This window comes from Cryptomeria japonica, chromosome 5 (genome assembly GCF_030272615.1).
Source record: "Cryptomeria japonica chromosome 5, Sugi_1.0, whole genome shotgun sequence".
Classification (NCBI taxonomy): Eukaryota; Viridiplantae; Streptophyta; class Pinopsida; order Cupressales; family Cupressaceae; genus Cryptomeria; species Cryptomeria japonica.
The window spans coordinates 597,353,136-597,373,284 of NC_081409.1; the positions used below are offsets into that span (position 1 = coordinate 597,353,136).

General features: G+C 36.3%; 1 protein-coding gene across 5 annotated transcripts in view; it reads right to left on the bottom strand.

Annotated features, from left to right (window-relative positions):
- Positions 1-20,149, bottom strand: part of LOC131068759 (uncharacterized) — a 298,614-nt gene that overhangs the window by 151,535 nt on the left and 126,930 nt on the right. The gene's annotated exons all lie outside the window — the stretch shown is intronic.

Consider the following 20,149-nt stretch of genomic DNA (forward strand, 5'->3'; position numbering starts at 1 on the left):
GAAAACTTCATCGGCAAACACAAAGGTATCAAGGAAGGTGACTACACAAGAAGAATTCACTTATATGAGAACATGATCCACACATCCAAGGATGTGGATGAAAGAATCAACAGCATGAAGGGAATCACAAAGAAAGAATTTCAAAGGAGAGAAGAAGCAATTATGACATCAAGGGCTCATTCCAAGGCAATGTTAGGATTCAAGACTAAAAGGGAGTCAACATCTACACCTTGCACCTTCATGGCTTTCAACATTGAGATATTCAAGAAGATAGTTTCAAAAGAGTTAATCAAAGTTAGAAGATTAGCCCAAACAGCATGATACAATTTGGAAACATGCCTCCATCATCATCACCACATTAAGCAAGTGACTAACGTTGAGTATCAAGGGATATTGCTTGTAATGAGATATGAGATCTACAAGTGTAAATTGAGTTGGCATCCCAGTCACCACTCCACCAATCAAAGGAGGTCCTAGATCAGCATGTCTTGATTCAATGAACCAAACTCACCCATGGGGGCACAAACTCTAATGCACCTACCCCCACTATCTATTGGTCGAATACTCCATAGATGACATCTGTCAAAATGTTGTAATTATTTCATTGGCCAAAATAAAGTTTGTTGTAACAAACCTTGATTAGGGTTTCATTGTAAAATCTCGACCATTGATCTCAAATCAATCCAGGCAATTCATTGTAAAATGAGCTCTGAATATAAAGCTCAAGCTCTTCATTTGAAAAAGTTAATAGTGAAGAGAATAGTTAGTAGCAGATAAGTTAATAATAGGAAAAAGATACAAAATAGGAGGTTAACAATAGTTATAAGTTAGATTAGGAGAAGGAGGAATTGTTGTTAGAACTTGTAAATGGAGATACTCTTTTCATTGAAGTTATGGTAAAATGCGTTATTCCAACAAGTCCCATGGTTTTTACTTCCCATTTACTTTCATGTTGATTACATTGAATGAAGGAAATTGTTGAATGCATTTGTGTGGAATCCATTTAGTCCATACCACTAGCCTCTTGCTGATTGTGCCTTGCATGGTCAACTAGAGTTATATGAGCTTCACTTCAATTGTTATACATCCATTGTTTATGCATTAATTTGAATGGTAATCAATGTTAGATGATAATAATCTAAACATCTTTGAATTGCACCTTAGAAGATTCCATTGAGCTTGAATCAAACTGTTCAGTTTGATGGTGAGACCTTGCCCAAAAGGATTCCATCAAATCATTCACTCTTCTCTTACATTCCTAGGAGTAGCGTAGTCTTCCTAAACCCTTCTCTTTTTCTCTTTTTTTAATTCTCCAAGCAAGTAGATAGAATCGAAGTTCCAGCAATTCAAGTATTCAATGTAAGTCCCCTTGTGATTCCAGCATTATCACACCAAACCATTGAGCTTATCCACACGTTGTGACCCGGCATATTAGGAACTGTTATCACAAAAGCTTGCACCCTTGTTGAACTATCAACTCAGCAACCTCGTGAAACATGGAAACAACCCCGATGTGTGGGACCTTGTGCAAGGGGGTTGAATCTCCGGAGAAGGCCGACTTCCTTCTCAATCCAGGTGTAGGTGTTGGACCAACTCAACACTTCAAAACTTACTCCTAAGCCTATCCTAACGACTTGCAAAGGAAAAGGGAAGAGAGAAATGCTTTAAATAAAAGGAGGTGATGCACCAAGAAGAGATTGTTTCTCTCCCTACCCGAAATGACACAAAGAATCAACTAAAATACCCAGGAGATGCACAAACTTCAATTGTATGAGTGACCCCAATGCATGTATGGAGGTTAGAATTCGCTAAATGTCAAGACGGGAGAAGGTTCCCACAAGTCACACTCAGAAATAGATTAACACAGCATATATGAGAGAAGAGCCACAAAACATACACCTATGATGAAGGTAAGGAAATACACACAGCATACATAAGTTGAAGGAAAGCAAGAATGGTGATTTCAATTCATTATAAGGCCAATGGCCAAACTTACAATTGCAAAAATGCAAGATAAATACAAGAGAAAAGAAAGAGCATAGAATAGCTCAATCCAGTAGGGAGAGAACCCTTTACAATGAGGCTTAACAACCTTTATATAGAAAATTGGTTACAAGAGTGATCATGACCCCAGTGTGTGCAAGGAAATGTCAGTCTGGGAGTGCAGGGAAGTGCAGGCACTTTACTTCTGTACATGCAAGCAACCTAGCCATACCCTGAAAAGGCAACCCTGAGAAGGGTGGATTGACTGAACTTCCAAAGTCAAAGCATGTAGACATGACATAAGTCACCACAACAAGCATGGCCCCGTACCTCTCTTGATGGAAATTCTGCCAAAAACATTAAATGCACCCCTGTGGCTCCACAAAAGAAGGTGCACAAGTCACAAAAGTTGTCAAAGCTTTTAAAGCTTTGAGTGTCGATCACACCATCCGGAAGTGTTGCCAGCTGGAAAGAAGTCCAAGGACTTCGGAAACTCGGGTTCCCGAAGTGGGGAAGAAAAGGAAAGAACTTCAAAACCTCGGGGTTCCGGGAAGGAGAAAGGAGAGCAGCAGGGAACCCCGGGGTTCCGAAGTTCTAGGAAAAGAAAGGAGAGGAAGCAAAGGGAAGGAACTTCAGTACCTCGGGGTTCCGGAGTTCCAGGGAAGGGAAGAAAATGAAGAGGGAGGTTCCGAAGTTCTGGAGAAGAAAAACAAGAGAAGGCAAAGAGAAGGAACTTCGAAACCTCGAGGTTCCAGAGTTCCGGAGAAGAAGAACAAGAGAAGGCAAAGAGAAGGAACTTTGGAACCTCGGGGATCTGGAGTTCCGGGGAAGGAAGAAAAGGCTAAGGGAGGAACTTCCTCTGGGCAAGGCAATACCTCACACTTCATAATTCTTCTGCTTTTCTCCTTGATCAACTGGGGTAGTGTTGGTCCATGGATCGTATCTCTAATCGGTTCTTATTGATGGACCAAGGGTGTCATAAAATAACAACAGGAACCTTGGAGTTGTCTCAAGTGATCCTTATGCGAATCTTCAGCATTTGAGAGACTTTGATCAAGAGAGGATAAGATACTTTTGGGTATTTTATTCTGTGTTAGATTGTATCTAAAAAATACATCAACAAAGACAAGCTTCCATTACCCTCTAACATCAAAGGTACATGTGGCTTCTTCTGGAGTGAGGTTCTCAGTTGGATAAATGATGTTTGGGTTTATAACAACAACGCATGCCAGATCGGCATGATTGGTTATGCACCTAGGATAATTTGGGATCCGGGCATTGACATGACTGGTGCATTGTTTCTTATGGATCATGGTTAGTTGCCTCACAACTCCAATGATAGTGAAGTTGATATCAAAGTAATGCAGCAGATTGGCAGAGCAACATTCTTGCAATTGATATGGGATACAGGTATTTGGGCTTCTGCATGCAAGTGCAGATTGCTTGAGGGCAAGCAATCTTCAGGAAGAGAGCACTGTAATGTCCCCAATTTTAAAAGTGACGATTAATAAATTAAATTTATAAAGTTGTCCAAAAATAAATATTATTTTAAAGGATGACTTATTATCAATTAATTTAATTAAAAAAAGTAAAATTAAATAATAAATGTCACTTTATTATTTAATTTCCCTAAGTTCAAATTATTATTAGATGAGGGGAAATTTCACTTTATTTTCCTGAAGCTTCCCGAGAAAATTAAGGCATTTGGGGCCATTTCAAATAATATCATATAGCTCACTTTTTCTTCTAGGCGATTTCATGAATGGATGAATTAATTATTATAAGCCTGTCAAAAGTTTTAATGTCACATGAGGCGACTTCATGGGGGCGAATTGTTTTTACTGGGCAACTTGATGAGGGTGAATTTTACTAATGTGGCGGAAAGCAATGAAATCGAAAATTTATTAAGGAGGTCGAGGGTCATTTTTGGGAGAGATTCAACTATGTTCATTTTTATCATATAATTTCCAAGGATTCGCAATTGTGCGTGGATACCTTCGAACCCTAGGACGTAGCACTAGTTGGTTTCTCATGGTCTGGACGAAACCCCAGCACCATTATTCGGTTGTAATTTCAGAATCATCTTCGATTGTTTGCTTCAGAGATTCCATCGACATCTCAAACTGAGGACATGGTGGTATACTTGATATTGAGTGGAAGCAGTTAGAGGTGCCTTGAATATTTACTTGTTTCGATCTTTATCTTGACCTGCTAATCTAAGGATTTTTAATGTGGGTCTAATGTAGATTACCATGAAAGAGTTTTTGTAATTTGTATGGCAGTGAACTATTGGATTGCATAACTATTTGGATGGGAGACAGCATTGAAGACCAACAAGTATGAAAGAGGTGACTTGTTCGGGATTTCTGGTTTCATTACAAGCATCGCTGGGTCTTCTCAAGACATGGGGATTGCGTTGTTTCGGTTAAGAACAGAGCATATGGGGTGTAACATCCACCCCATAATCACTAATAACCTATGGTAATTGTTGATACATGATAGCCTCGGTAAGATAAATGATTGAATGAGAGATAAATGAAGTCTCTAACTCAATCATCTATCTCATAGATAGACTATGATAAGACTTCAATTATCATTCCTTTATTTGATGATTAGTCTTCGATTTATATATATATAGCCTTGCATGTAAATTCCGATCAACATCGGGTCCTTAACTGATGCCTAACTACCAATTAATATCCATTGCAAATCGTAAAGCACAGAATACCGATTGGTATTGGTTTTACTTGTTAATTATATGCACACCGATTGGTATCGTTTAAACTTGTTAATTATATGCACACAGATTGGTATCGGTCAAACGCGATTATGATTGAAGAGGTGCGATCAAGTAATATCTTGATCAGTCATGTCTAATAGACATGACCGGTCAAGGTATTGCTTGATCCCCTTATTGGCATATATATATATATATATATCGATCGGTGATTGTGAGAAGAATATTGAAATTCATAAATGCTCTTTCTCCATCTGCAACATACCAGATAATAATCAGATTTATTATATTAAAAAATAACATATACTTGAAAGGAAAAATAACCTTGAATATAACTTGCATCTTGAATTGAAAATTGAATTACATTTAACATGGTATCAAAGCTAGAGTTAAATCGAACCTGAGGCTATTCAATTTTGTGAAAAATTCAAGACAAGCATATATTCAACATCACATTTCTCCAAATGGCTAGCATCATCAGATTCGAAGATAGACTCAGAGGAGGCAATGACTTCTCAGCATGGAAGTTCAAAATTAAGATGATTCTAAGAGAAAATAAAGTCGAATCATTTGTAAAAATTGAAACTATAGTTGCTGAGACTGAACCTGACAAAGCAACTTGGATAGAGGGAAATGAAAAGGCCATCAAAATCATAGTTGATGGGGTGAGGAATAATAGTATGCCCATCATAAGGAAACATGAAACGGCCTAGAACATGTTCAAAGCACTTGAAGATGCATTTGAGATATCCAATGCTAGTAGAACCTTGGCTTTAAAGAGAGAAATAAATCATATAGCTATGATCAAAGGGGACTCAGTCAATGCCTACTTCATGCGAATATCAGCCCTAAGGGATGAGCTGGCAACCCTTGGATATGAGATCCAAAGCAAAGAATTAACACTCATTGCTCTAGATGGGTTGCCTAGTATATGGGAAACATTCGTCCAAGGCATCAATGCAAGGGATAAATTTCCAACTTTTTTAAAGGCTAAAGACAGACTGTCTCCAAGTAGAATCAAGGTTAAATAAGAAAGAGATCAAACAAAAGAATATAGATGAAGATCTTCAAGTCCTAAATACAAACTCCAATAAGAAAAGCAAGCAGAAACAATTTAGGAAGTGGAAAGGTCGTCATGGCAAGAACGCCTTCAAGAAGGATCTTTCACAGATTCCATGTTACAGATGTGACAAATTCGAACACTATGTTGCCAAATGTCCGAAAAGAGCCAAACAACAAGCCACATTTGCCAAAGCAGGAAAATCTAAAGGGGAAGATGACTCCGAGAAGTATGTACTCTACTCAGCGCTTACAAACCAAGCATCAAACAAGGTTAACTCCTAGGTGATCGACAGTGGCTCATCCAGACACATTCCAGGATTTAGAGAAGTGCTAGACTCCATGATAGAGGAGAATGATGAGGAAGTGACTATCAGAGATGACTCCACACATCCAGTCAAAGGAGTTGGAACCTGCACCATCCAATTGAAGTCAGGCGTATCATTGCAACTTAAAGGAGTACTATATGTCCCAGGCATCAAGAGAAATCTAATCTCCATATCAGCACTAGAGGATAATGGGTACAGAGTGACCTTCATGGACAACAAAGTGTTGGCTTGGCCAAAGAATTCATCTATCAAGAAAGCTAAAACCATTGGTCAAAGACAAGGCTACTTGTATAAGTTGTGCACAGAGACCAACATAGCCATAATCCATGAGACTACAGATGCTAATGAAGTTTGGCATAGAAGACTAGGTCACCTGAATTTTAGAGCTTTATCATCAATGGGAAACCTTGTCACAGGCCTACCTAAGTTAAAGCAATATCATTCAAGGGCATGCAAAGGATGTGCCCTAGGTAAAAATGCTAAGGGTGTTTTTCAAAATATTACTAGGAAAACAAGCAAAGTTTTAGAGTTAGTTCATTTTGATGTATGTGGACCTATGTCCGTACCTTCTTTAGGGGGATTTTTGTATTATGTAATATTTGTTGATGACTACTCTAGGAATACTTGGATCTACTTTTTAAAATGTAAAGAATCAGAAGAGATCCTTAATAGATTTAAGAAATTTAAATCACTAACAGAAAACTACCCACGAAATAAAATTAAAACCTTAAGAACTGACAATGGGGGGGAATACACCTCAAATATGTTTAAAGATTTTTGTAAAAATGCTGGGATTAAGAGGGAGCTTACTATACCTTATAATCCTCAACAAAATAGAGTAGCTGAGAGGAAAAATAGGACAATTGTAGAAGCTGCCAAAGCCATGATTCTTGATCAGAATCTAAATACCAATCTTTGTGCAGAAGCAACCAGCATTGTTGTATATATACAAAATAGATGTCCTCACTCTCATCTTGAAGATAAAACCCCTGAGGAAGTCCAGGGGAAGTCTTTACTAAAACAAAGCCAGATATCAACCACCTTAGAATATTTGGGTGTCCTGTCTATATGTCTATATTCATGTACCTAAGGAGAAAAGATTAAAATTAGAACCTTCTGGAAAAAGGGGAATACTAGTAGGATATAGTGAAACCTCCAAGGCCTACAGAATCTATATACCTGGTCAGAGGAATATTGAACTGAGTAGGGATTTAATCTTTGAAGAAGACTTAGCCTTCAAAAGAGCCCAAAGCTCAATAGAACCTGAAGTCTATGTCCCTACCCCTAGCATAGATGAAGACCCTGCTCCTAAGCTTCAAAGGGAGAGTCTTGAGGAAAATGAAGTTGAAACTCAAAACCCACCTAGAGAAAATTTCAAGAAAAGACGACTATGGGCCACCAAAACTGTAGAAGAAGCTCAGATGTATGCTGCCCCTTCAGGAACCTTCAGAGAAAGCAAAAGGCCTAACAAACTTACCAACTATGTTGCTCTCATGAATGATCTTTCAAAAGATGAACCTACTACTGTATCAGATGCACTTAAACATCAAGTATGGAAGAATGCCATGTCTGAGGAATACCGGTCCATTATGAAAAATGATGTTTGGGAGATTGTTCCTAGGCCAGCTAGAAAATCTGTTGTCACCTCCAAATGGCTCTTGAAAATCAAACATGCTGCAGATGGCAGCATTGAGAAACACAAGGCTAGATTTGTAGCCAGAGGGTTCTCACAAAAGGAAGGAATTGACTATGAAGAGACCTTTGCACCTGTAGCCAGATATACTTCAATAAGAACAGTCTTAGCCATTGCAACAGCAAAAGGATGGAAAGTACATCAGATGGATGTAAAGACAACATTTCTTAATGGAGAGATTGCACAAGAAGTATACCTAGAGCAACCTGAAGGGTTTGAGATTCATGATGTAGAATCTCATGTATGTAAACTCAAGAAATCTCTTTATGGGCTTAAACAAGCTCCCAGGGCCTGGTATGAAAGAATTGACACTTATCTCTCAGGGCTAGGCTTCTCAAAGAATGATGCAGATCCAAATCTCTACTATAAACAAGACAAAGGTGATATGCTGATATTGATTTTATATGTTGATCAGTGTAAGAAAGACCTTGCTAAAGAATTTGACATGAAGGACTTGGGACTCCTTCATTACTTCCTAGGTTTGGAAGTATGGCAGAATTTTGATGGCATTATACTAAACCAGGGTAAATATACCTTGGAAATTTTGAAGAGATTTGGAATGCTAAACTGCAGACCCATGACCTCTCCAATGGAAACAAACCTTCATAAACTTAAGGAAGCAGCAGCAGAATCACAACCCTCAAATCCTACTCTATACAGGCAAATGATTGGGTCCCTGATGTATCTTTGTTGACGTGTATTTTGTACACTACCTAACACAGAATAAAATACCCAAGGGTACCTTATCCTCTCTTGAATAAAGCCTCTGATTGCTGAAGATATCGCGAAAAGGATCAATCAGGATGACTCCAAGGTTCTTTGATGTAGGGTCTCTACGTGTGGACAAGCTCCAGTGGTATGATGTGATTTGCTGTTTCCTCCAAGGGGACTTACATGTGATGATTGAACTTCCGATCTGCTTTGCTGGACACAGGCTCTTACTAACTTAGATTTGAAAAATGAAAAAAGGATAAGGGCGAAGAGAGGATCTAATCCTAATACTAAGAATGTAGGAGCAATGACTTGATTTTTGATGAAACTCTAACTAGATCTTGTTTTGACATCAATGGAACATCTACACAAGACTAGTGCGATCTTCTAAGGGAGCTTTATGATGTTCAAATCATCACCGCAGGCATAGATACCATCCAAGTTGATGCATATCAATGAAGAGGCAACAAATTGAAATTGAGCTTAAGCTGAACTATTCCAGTTGACTACACAAGGCAAGTCTGCAATCAACAAACTGCTAGTAGTATGGATATACGAATTCCACCATTAATCAATCACATTTCCTCCATTCATCTAATCATCTACCATCTAGGATTGAAGACTCAACAAGAAACCATGCAAATTGCAAGAAACGACACACTTCACCATTACTTCAATGAAAATGGAGTTTGTTTACAATCAATGGCAACAATTTCTTGCCTTGTCCTCCTATTCTACTCTAATTACTATTCTATCAATTTCTAACTACTCTCTATCTACTAACTGCTTTCTATTACTTACAACTCTCTCTAATTATTGCTAATTAGCCTTTACAAATGAAATGCCTGGGCTTATATAGTGCCCACAATACAATTTGATGGCTTAGATCAATTCAAGATCAATGGCCAAGATTCAACAATGAAAACCCTAATTAGGGTTTGTTACAACCATTACATAACATTTAATGCTTGACCAATGATAAAATTGTATTGCTTGGACACATGTCCTTTCTAGAAAAATCGACCAATGGATAGCCGGGGTAGGTACATCGGAGTTTGTGCCACCTTCCATGAGTTAAGTACATTGAATCTGGACATGCTGAGGTGGACCTCACTGACTGGAGAAATGATGACTAGGACGCCACCTCATTTGACACTTGTAACTTGGTAGATATTCAATTTGATGTCGTTGAGAGGCTATCTTTAATTAACTCTTGTTCTAACTCCTTTTGTCCTTGATGTGCAAGATGATGATGTACCTCGCCTTGGAACGTTGGATTGAAAGAGGTTGCCCATGTCCTTACTTGATCGTCCTGGCGAAGACCGTCCTGGATCCGGCTTGATTTTCCTTGAAGAGATCTCCATTTGATGCCTACACAACATTTCAAAATTAGTACCATGATTTTGCAATACATAACATAAATTAGAGAGTAAATTTTAGGAAACTTAATGATAAGTCCTTTATTAATCATTTCCTAAAAACGACTACTGAGCTATGAATTCAAAATTTCAAAATTTCAAAATCTAAGCTATGACGATCAAAAACTAAAACAATAAAACAAATATCGCCATACCTCAGTAGAGAGCTAACTCTAGAATGCAAAATGAAGAAAATTCGCCTAGGCAAAAGTGATATTAGATGGCATCAACGTGATCTCTTGTTCAAATTAGGAACTTCACCACCTTTGATATGTCCTTGACGTGATCTTCAATGTCCTTGGCAAGTTCGCTCAAGTGGAAAACTAAGTTCGCACTCCTTTGATGATATTAGCGCCTTCCTTTGCTTGAAATAAAATTCGCACCTCTAACACACAATTCGCACTACTCCTTTGTCTTCCTCAAATCGCACTTGAATGATAAAATGGTAATGTGAAAATAACAATCTTCACCACCCTTTATAAGCGCTTACACCACCAATTCACTTAGGCCGACTTTTATAAAATAAGACAATTTAAATGATTTTTAATAAATAAATAAAGCCGACCTTCATATCTTAGCGCTCCATTTGATTTTTTATTAATTAATAATTAATTATTAAATGCCTTTATTATTTAAATTAATAAATTTTGATTTTTATAAAGGCAAAAATAATTAATAAATATCAAGCGCAAATTTTAAATGCCATTTTTAATTAAATTTGCAATCCATCGATTTTAGCATTTAAAATAAATTTAAAGAAATGTGTTTGAGCGCCAAATTTTTGAAAATGAAATAATACGTACCTCATCGCCCTGGTCCCTGACTGAGGGACAGGAGCGATCCATCATCTTGGTCTTGATTCGTGCAATTTTGACGTCCAAAATATTTATTTCCACGTTGAATTAGACATTTTTGCTAGGATCTTTGAGCTTAATTGACTTGTTTGTGCGAATGAATGCATCTCATGACTATTATCGCCCTGGTCCCTTGGAGAGGGACAGGAGCGATCCATCAATTTTTACTTGAAATTCTCCTTTCTTGATATCAACTTCTCCTTTATTACCTTTCAAACAACGCTTTGAACCCTTTTGCAAGTTTGTTTTGTCATGATCTTCGAAGGAAAATGAGTGCTTTGGCAAATATCGCCCTGGTCCCTTCCTGAGGGACAGGAGCGATCCTAGTGTCCTGGCTCAAATTTGCAAACTTTTGATCTTTGTTCTTCGTTCATTGTCTTCCAAAGGACATCCTTGACCATGCCTATCTTTGCCTTGTCTTGGTTTTGACGGAACATAAGTGTTTTAATAAAAATCGCTTTGGTCCTTGTCCAAAGGACAGGAGCGATATAGGCTCTTTATACAAATTGGTGATCGTTTAACGTTTGAAGCCTTTGTATATCATTCTTCTAATCATGCCTCGGACCTTTTACCACCTTGCAAAACCTTAACTTCACGTGATTTTTGAGAGATTTGGCCAATATGATAAACATCGCTCTAGTCCCTTGGAGAGGGACAGGAGCGAACTTCAAGATTTTGAGCTTGTTCTTGCGTTCTTCAACTTGCCATTGCTTTCGATGCGTAAAATGAAGTCCCTTGATTCTCCTTAATCACTTAACACTTGATAAACTTTCAAAATCTAGAGCTTCATGAGGATTTCGCTCTGGTCCTTCAGTGAGGGACAGGAGCAAACCTAGGTATTTACGTGCAAATCCTTCAATTTAGTGACCTTTGATGCTTTGTGCTTGATTGAGATGCTTTGAAATGTCCTTGCCACCTCTCTCCTTGACTTGGAGTGGTTTGAATTTGAGGAAAAGGCAACATAACTAAGATATCGCCCTGGTCCCTTGGAGAGGGACAGGAGCGAATTTGTACTTGTAGTCTCCATCACACTTTGCCAGCTTCCAAATTTATCTTCAACGGTCTCGTAATGTCCCCTTTCATTCATCCATGCCTTGGAATTCATTGTATCTTGGCAAGAAATTTGTCTAAGACAAAAATCGCTCTGGTCCCTTGGAGAGGGACAGGAGCGAACTTGGGCATTTGGGTCCCTTGTTGACATTTAATAATCTTCAATTTGTCTTCAATGGGTTCAATTCATCTCCTTTCTTGCCTTCAAACATAAAACTTGCTTGATCTTTGCCCAGATCGTACCTATGAAGAATTTCGCTCTAGTCCTTCAGTGAGGGACAGGAGCGAATTTGACCCTCTAGGCAAAAACTTCATCATTTCATTGTTTTTGATCAAGTCTGGATGCTCTATCATGCTCATTTCGTCCTTCACCATGCCTTTGATGTCTCAATTCGTCCAAACACGGTCAGGAATAGCTCAAATAAGTATTTTCGCTCTGGTTCCTTGGAGAGGGACAGGAGCGAAATTCGCCCTGGATCCTCAGTGAAGGACATGAGCGAAATTTGACTTTTCGCACTCTCTATCAGGATAATTTTTATGGAATATAACATTTAAGTATAAGAACTTTAAGTTATATTCCATATATACTTTCAGGATGTTTGAGAGTGGTTTCAGACCTCCAGGAGTTATATTGCAAAATCTAGTTTTTGGAGGTTTTTTTTTTTTAGTTTCCAGACTTAGTCAAATTTCAAGATCAGGACATTCCAAACTTAGCCAAATTTCAGGATCAGGACCTCACTCAAGCCGGACTTGCTTATCCATGTGATCCCCTGGGCGACGTTCAAAATGCAAAGGCTAGCTAACAAAACCCTAAAAAACCTAAAGAACAAACCCTAAAAAGCAAAAAAAAACATGGGTCCCCATTTGCAATGGGGCGATGTGTGAAAATGTCACAACAATCTTGTAAATACGAGACCAAATATCTATTATGCAGTTAATGCCTTGAGTCAGTTTATGTGTGAACCAAAGGAGATACACCTGGTAGCAATAAAACATATCATGAGATATATACAAGGTACCCTAAAACTTGGTCTCAAATATGAGAGAGTTGAACTAGATTTACACGGATTCACAGATTCAGATTGGGCTGGAAGTGTAACTAACAGGAAAAGCACTTCAGGACGCTGTTTCAGTTTAGGTTCAGCCATGATATCCTGGATTAGCAGAAAACAGTCATCAGTAGCACAGAGTTCCACTGAGGCCAAATACATTGCAGCCTCCATGGCTACTTGAGAGGCAGTATGGCTTAGGAAGCTGCTTGTGAGGTTATTCGGTGAACCAATGAAGCCTACAGTTATTCATTGCGACAACCAAAGTTGTATAAAACTTTAAGTGAATCCGGTGTTTCATGACAAATCCAAACATATTGAGATTCCATATCATTATGTACGAGACATGGTAGATAGGAATGTGATCCAGTTGGAATACATTTGTACAGGAGATCAAACAGCAGATATTCTTACCAAACCACTTTCAAGGATGAAAGTTGATCACTTCAGAAAAGGTCTTGGTATGATTGAAATTTAACTTGCTTTGTACTCCTATACTTATTAAGATGTTTTATGTGTAAACTTCTTTGTCATGTTAGGACTTTTACGGGTTTAACCCCCTGTGTTCATGTCTAAGAGGTGACAATCTCTCAGATAATGAACACTTGTATGTAGACATTATAAGGTGATGATCTTATGATGTTCAAACCAGTTATCATGTTGGATCTCTGGTATGCCATGGATGTGCCATGATTGTGTTGTGGTAAAACATTTGGATAAAATGTTAGTGCACATACCACAACTTGGATAAGTTGAGAATTTAACTATTCTCATGTGCTTATTCTTAAAGTATTGCGTGTTTAGGCAATACTGATATCACGTGCTTAGGTGATATCTTGTCATCACAAGTTGATGTGATGAACTTTTGTATCATGCGTTTAGGTGATACTTCATGTCACCTGCTTAGGTGATGTGATTTCTTGTATCAGATGATTGATGATACTTCATGTCACATGTTTAGTTGATATGATCCCCTAGAGAGTAAGATTACGTAAGGAATATTGACCATCATGAGAAATGTGATGCTAGATATGTTGTCCTTCATTTATCTTCCCTAGCTAAGAGGGAGTGTTGATACATGATAGCCTCGGTAAGATAAATGATTGAATGAGAGATAAATGAAGTCTCTCATTCAATCATCTATCTCATCGATAGACTATGATAAGAATTCAGTTATCATTCCTTTATTTGATGATTATTCTTCGATTTATATATATATAACCTTGCATGTAAATTCCGATCAACATTGGGTTCTTAACCAATGCCTAACTACCGATTAATATCGGTTGCAAATCATAAAGCATAGAATACCGATTGGTATCGGTTTTACTTGTTAATTATATGCACACCGATTGGTATCGGTTAAACTTGTTAATTATATGAACACCGATTGGTATCGGTTAAACTTGATTATGATTGAAGAGGTGCGATCAAGTAATATCTTGATTGGTCATGTCTAATAGACATGACTGGTCAAGGTATTGCTTGATCTTCCTTATTGGCATATATATATATATATATATATATATATATATATATATATATATATATATATATATATATATATATATATATCGATCGGTGATTGTGAGAAGAATATTGAAATTCATAAATGCTCTTTCTCCATCTGCAACATACCAGATAATAATCAGATTTATTATATTAAGAAATAACATATACTTGAAAGGAAAAATAACCTTGAATATAACTTGCATCTTGAATTGAAAATTGAATTACATTTAATAGTAATTAATGAATAAGACATTAGTAATCCAAATTCAAAAGAATTATTTACTGGCTAATTTATATTTCTTTTGAAAGACATTTAAAAAAACGATTCTCTAAATATTACAACTTGTACAATTCCATTTGCCACACTTAGCATAACTATAAGAAACAAATATTTTTATGTTACAAGTACTCACATACATCATCATGAATTACACCCAAGTCTGCAAGAGATGTAAGAACCCCTTCTAATTCGGCCCTTAAAATTTTCAGTTTATTGGGTTTGACATTTCGTCAAACACTTTGCATGAATGGTCTGGTTGACTGGTTTCTTGTTTGCAGTTGGAGTTTGAGAGTTTGTATTTGATTTCAACCACATAATAATGCATGGAAATGGTAACGAATACTTGCATATGTTTTAGACAATAGAAACTCAAGAAATTTACATCATAAGAAGCATTAATCAGAACTTATTATTTACTAAATTGTAACTGTTGCACTTTGTTTCAGACAGTAACTTCATGCAAAAGAGAGCTCATCACACATCAATATAAATTCTGACTCCAAACTTCCAATACAAGCACAAGAATTCTGGACATACATTTAATCAAACACTTCTCTGATCATAATTTTCAGGAATAAACATTGATTTCCTCAGAGGCATTACTCCAATTACTTTGCTCACTAACTTCAATCAATAGATCGATTACTGTTTTAACTGAGATTAAAAGCCTTGCTGCTACAGAACTGAAATATACATAATCACTTCTTTACATACCCGAGACTTGCTTCAAACATAATATGGAAGGAAATGATGAACACCTGGAGATTTAACGTTATTCTCTTAGTCCTAAAGCACCACATCCTTGTTGCCAGCGATGGAAGAGAGCGAAAAAAAGATTGCTTCAGTGTTGGAAAGTGCTTCAGCAAACAATAAGAACCCGTTGGTATTCTTCACTCCTTGTCTGATAGCCAATATGTTGATCTTCAAAGCTTTACCCAAGTTCACTGCCGGATATAGTACTTCACATAAATGTTAAAAATGGACCTAGAACTCCATGTTGAAAAGGAATCATCAGAGATACCTATCCAGCCACGATCTCCCATATTATGTCAAATAAGTGCAATGGCAATATTCCTCCAGCAGCACTTCCCTTCGAACATTAGACTTCACGGCTGATAGTTATATTTGAATTGACAGTGTTTATCAACAGCTGAACCTGCAAAGATTAATAAATCATTACTTCGAACCTTGATATGTAGTTCGAGTTGACCACTGCCATTGAACCATAGACTAGTATTTCGTTCTGAGCAAGAGCTGCCCTGAGGGGTTTCGTCCTAGGGTTTTAAGAGCTCGTCCTGTCACTTCAGAGAAAGGGGTAACATTCCAAAAATGTAAAATTGTGAATGAAGAAAGGCTTCTCAAACCCACGATTTTGACTTATACTTTGCCTTTCTTCCCTTCCATAGCATTACTAATTTACTCCATGTATTAAAAATATTTCACTTGAATAAGGCACTCCCATAAATATTTGATATTTCCCACTTAAATAAAGCCGCCACACTAGATAAGTCGGGTAACATTAAAGTTTTCATGAAGGCATTAAAATAATTGTATCACCTTCTTTTAAAAAAGAAAACCATCGGTTCACAAACATTTTCCAAATTATGAGTGACATTGGCCTCTTTATATTTAGCCTTATAATGTTTAATTGTCCCATATGGAAGTCGCATCCCAGACACATTAACTTAGGCGCTCATGACATAATAATTAACTTAGCCATTATAAAGTGTCGCCCAAAATTTATATTTCCACCTTCATAAAATAATTGACCGAAAATTATTGAAGTCATTTTTAATTAAATTAATTAAAATAAAGTCATCCTTTTTAATTCATTGGGACAACTTTAAAATAATTAATTTATTTTAGCAAAATTTGAGGACATTACAAGAGAATAGTAAGTAATCTATAAGAATCTTCTAGTCTATCAATCAGTTGCTCGTATGATGGGAAAATGTACTAACACTTGCATTGCAAACCCTCCTCTGTTCCCTTCCTGCAAGTGCATTTACCATATTTGGCATAATTAAAAAATACAACATTTTATGTTATAGGTACTGCAACACACTTCATGATGGCACATTCAGAATTGGCATGAGCAGAATAACAATCTATAAGAGTTATATACTATGTCAATCAGCAGGTCACAAGATAGGTAATTACATTAACACTTGCATCACCGAACATCTTCCATTTTCATCCTTCATGACCTGAGTGGAAGAGAGCGAGACAGACAGACAGACAGACAGACAGAGCATCATCAAGGTGATATCCACCCTGCCATGAAGCAATAAGCTTCCCCGTGCTACTACACTGGAGAGCCCAACCCATCACAAATGGTCTAGCAAGGTGTGGTCACATGCATGATGGAATTTAATCCATTATGTGAATCACTATTAAGCTAGCATACCTATATGCTCATGTAATGTATATAAAATGCACACGCCTATTGATAAACATATTGTGAGATCAAGTAACACACATATGCATATAAATCAACGTGACTAATGTTTAAGTATAGAATGTGCCAATCATCTCACTATGTCATCTTGAAATTATAAAAGATGGATAATGCATTATATAATAGATAAGCCCATACTCGTAGTAGCTCAAATATTCTATACCAAGGCAAAAATATTTAATAGGTAGTTAACCAAGAAAATAGTTCCAATTCTAAATGTAATTCTCTAATCCATTCAATACTAACCGGATATAAGAGATGGGGGTTTAACATCTTTACTTGCTATTTCCCAAGTATATAACTCTTCTAAAATTGGTGGAGGGTTAATACTTATTACTAACTAATGGATTCTTTAAATTTCCTTGTAATACTCTCATGCCTATTGAAATTAGGTATCTTCAATACTTGTCAATTTTCACTTTGCTGATTTCAGTGAAACGGGTCAGTGCTTAAACCATCATAACTTCCACATGCCTTGGCCAAAATCAAAAGTTCAATATGTTTCGGAAAGGGGAAAAGGTGAAGAATAAAAACCCCTATATAGTTTTGCAAGAAACCCAAACATATGTGAGCAGATTTTTCTGCAAGCCTGTAGACTACTTCACCCAAATTCTGGTTTCTCAACAAAATAGTTTTAAAATTTTAGATATCTGTAAAACTTTTAAAAGATGTTTTAAATAAGCCAACTCAATCTTAATAAAATATTGCTTCCTCAAAACATGTGCAATTGTCATATACTCAAAAGGTTGATTTCTCTACTGATGCTGGGAGAAATACCACTCCAGAACTGAGTATATCAGCTGCACCCACATGCTGGTTAAGTTCATTGGCCAGAACGAAGTGGCAATGAAACCTATATTTAACCCTCTATATATAATTCAATCAGAAATTACTACGAAATTAATTTTAAACCCTCTAGTGTGCACTAAAGCAAATGAGTGATTCATAGAAAGCAATGATACAGATCCATTTGGAAACCTCAATGAAATATCAATTCAAACTTTGCACATTTGTCTTAAATTTCTCTTTTTATTCAAACCTAGACTAAAATATTCTTCAAAATGTAAAGCAACAAGTAAGAACACCATTTTACTTTCTTAAAAATCAACTCAAGCTTGACATTAATGCATTTGGCAATACAAAAAGAATGGATTCTTGCTTAAACTGTGTTAAAGAAATTGATTGAAGTAGTAATTACCACCTTCATGATATTCTAAGTAGTTAAGTAAACCTTTATGTTGTATTTGTAAACCTTGGAATCCATTATAATTTTATGTATTTCAGTCATGTCTGAATTTCATAAATTAAATTTGTTCTTCCTTAAAAGGAAGAAAAATTAATAATTCCTGGTCTGATTTCCTTTACTATAGAGATATATGAATAGAACCCATGCAGAGGGTTTTCATTGCTCATAATTAATTGAAATAATTGAACTTACTTGGTAGGAAAAGATTAAAATGAACTAAATATGAGGTACTTATAGAATAAGGAGTGTAGAAGCATTCTATAATAATTAGATCACTTTTATTTTAAATCATAAAGCCTGATTATTTTCTCAGGGAATATGTTAGTAAGGTTGTATTTATGACATTTCATTTGAAGTAGAGGATGAACTCTATCAATGGATAGCAAAGTCCAAATAACAATTAAAAAGCTAATAGTATTTCAGCACTGCTAACACATCTCTTATATGTATTGTGAAGTAGTCAAATTATATGATATTAATTTGGTGATAAACAACTATGTTTAAACCACAAGATTGAATGAAAGGGGATTCATTGGCATGTTTGCTAGAGACATTGCATATAATGCTCTTAAATAGGTTAAGTATTACTCAGGAAGAGAGGAAAAGACAAATTTAAACTAACCTACCACTGGGCTTTACAATCTAAATTTATGCCAGCAATTAGTCATTCTCTTAACTAAGGATGAGATGGAATTTTTGGTCAAAGATTTCACTTAAGGTATCCACTAATAACAATGGAACCCTACCTCTGTGAAGCATACCAATCAATTGGGCCAAAGAATGCATTTCCATAAAATTGAGATGAAAGATTTGGAATCCTTTAATGGTTACCAAAAAGAACAATAATAAAGGTCAAGCAAACAACCATGATCTTAATAGAATTATACTAAGAATTAAAGAAAGACTCAACATACATGCAATCACCCAAGTCCTCAAGAAAACCTCTTGATTGCCTTCTCCAAATGCATGGGTGCCTCCTGCAATACATAATAGGCAGTTCCTTGCCTGGACAATCCATGCTGTTGGATTCAATATATGGCATGGCATTTTATCAGCTTGGCCCCAAACATTTTTGTATGCCCTGCTTCTTCCCTCTTTGCATTCCCTCTTCCCCCTTCGTTTTAGAGTCTCCAAAAACTATATATTTTCCTCTTTTTTTTCCAGCCTAATGTAATTGGCATGTGTAAAACTACACGTAGCCAGATTTCTCGATCTTTTGCCAACTTCTCCACGTTAACTTCACATGCAGATTGTGTGAACATCTTCAGGCACGTGGAGGGGAGAAGTTTATTTTCGTAATAAGGTAATACATACTTTTAATAGTATTTTTTTAATATTTTGGTTTATTTTATTTATTTTATTTTTTAAATAAAATAAAATAGGTTATAATGTCTTTATTAAATATAATTATTTTTTTAATAATATTATCTTTAAATTATTTTTAATAAAATAATATTTAAATAAAAGGGAATGCTATTTGTATTCTCACACCGATTCCCACTTAGTTTGAGATCTATTTAGATGGAATTTGAAACATATCTACATATTGTGAATAGCACACTCTTGTGTTAAGTTTGGTTCTTGATGTAATACTTGCATGAGCTTTTCTAATTATTTAATTAACCTAGAATTATATAAAGAGGTTTCATTCTTTATATACACACACACACACACCATTTACAAGGTAATACCACTAATCCTATGCAGAAACCTAAATGTTAACCCTAATCACACACATGCAACCTAACTACATGAGTCTAAGTGAGTGTG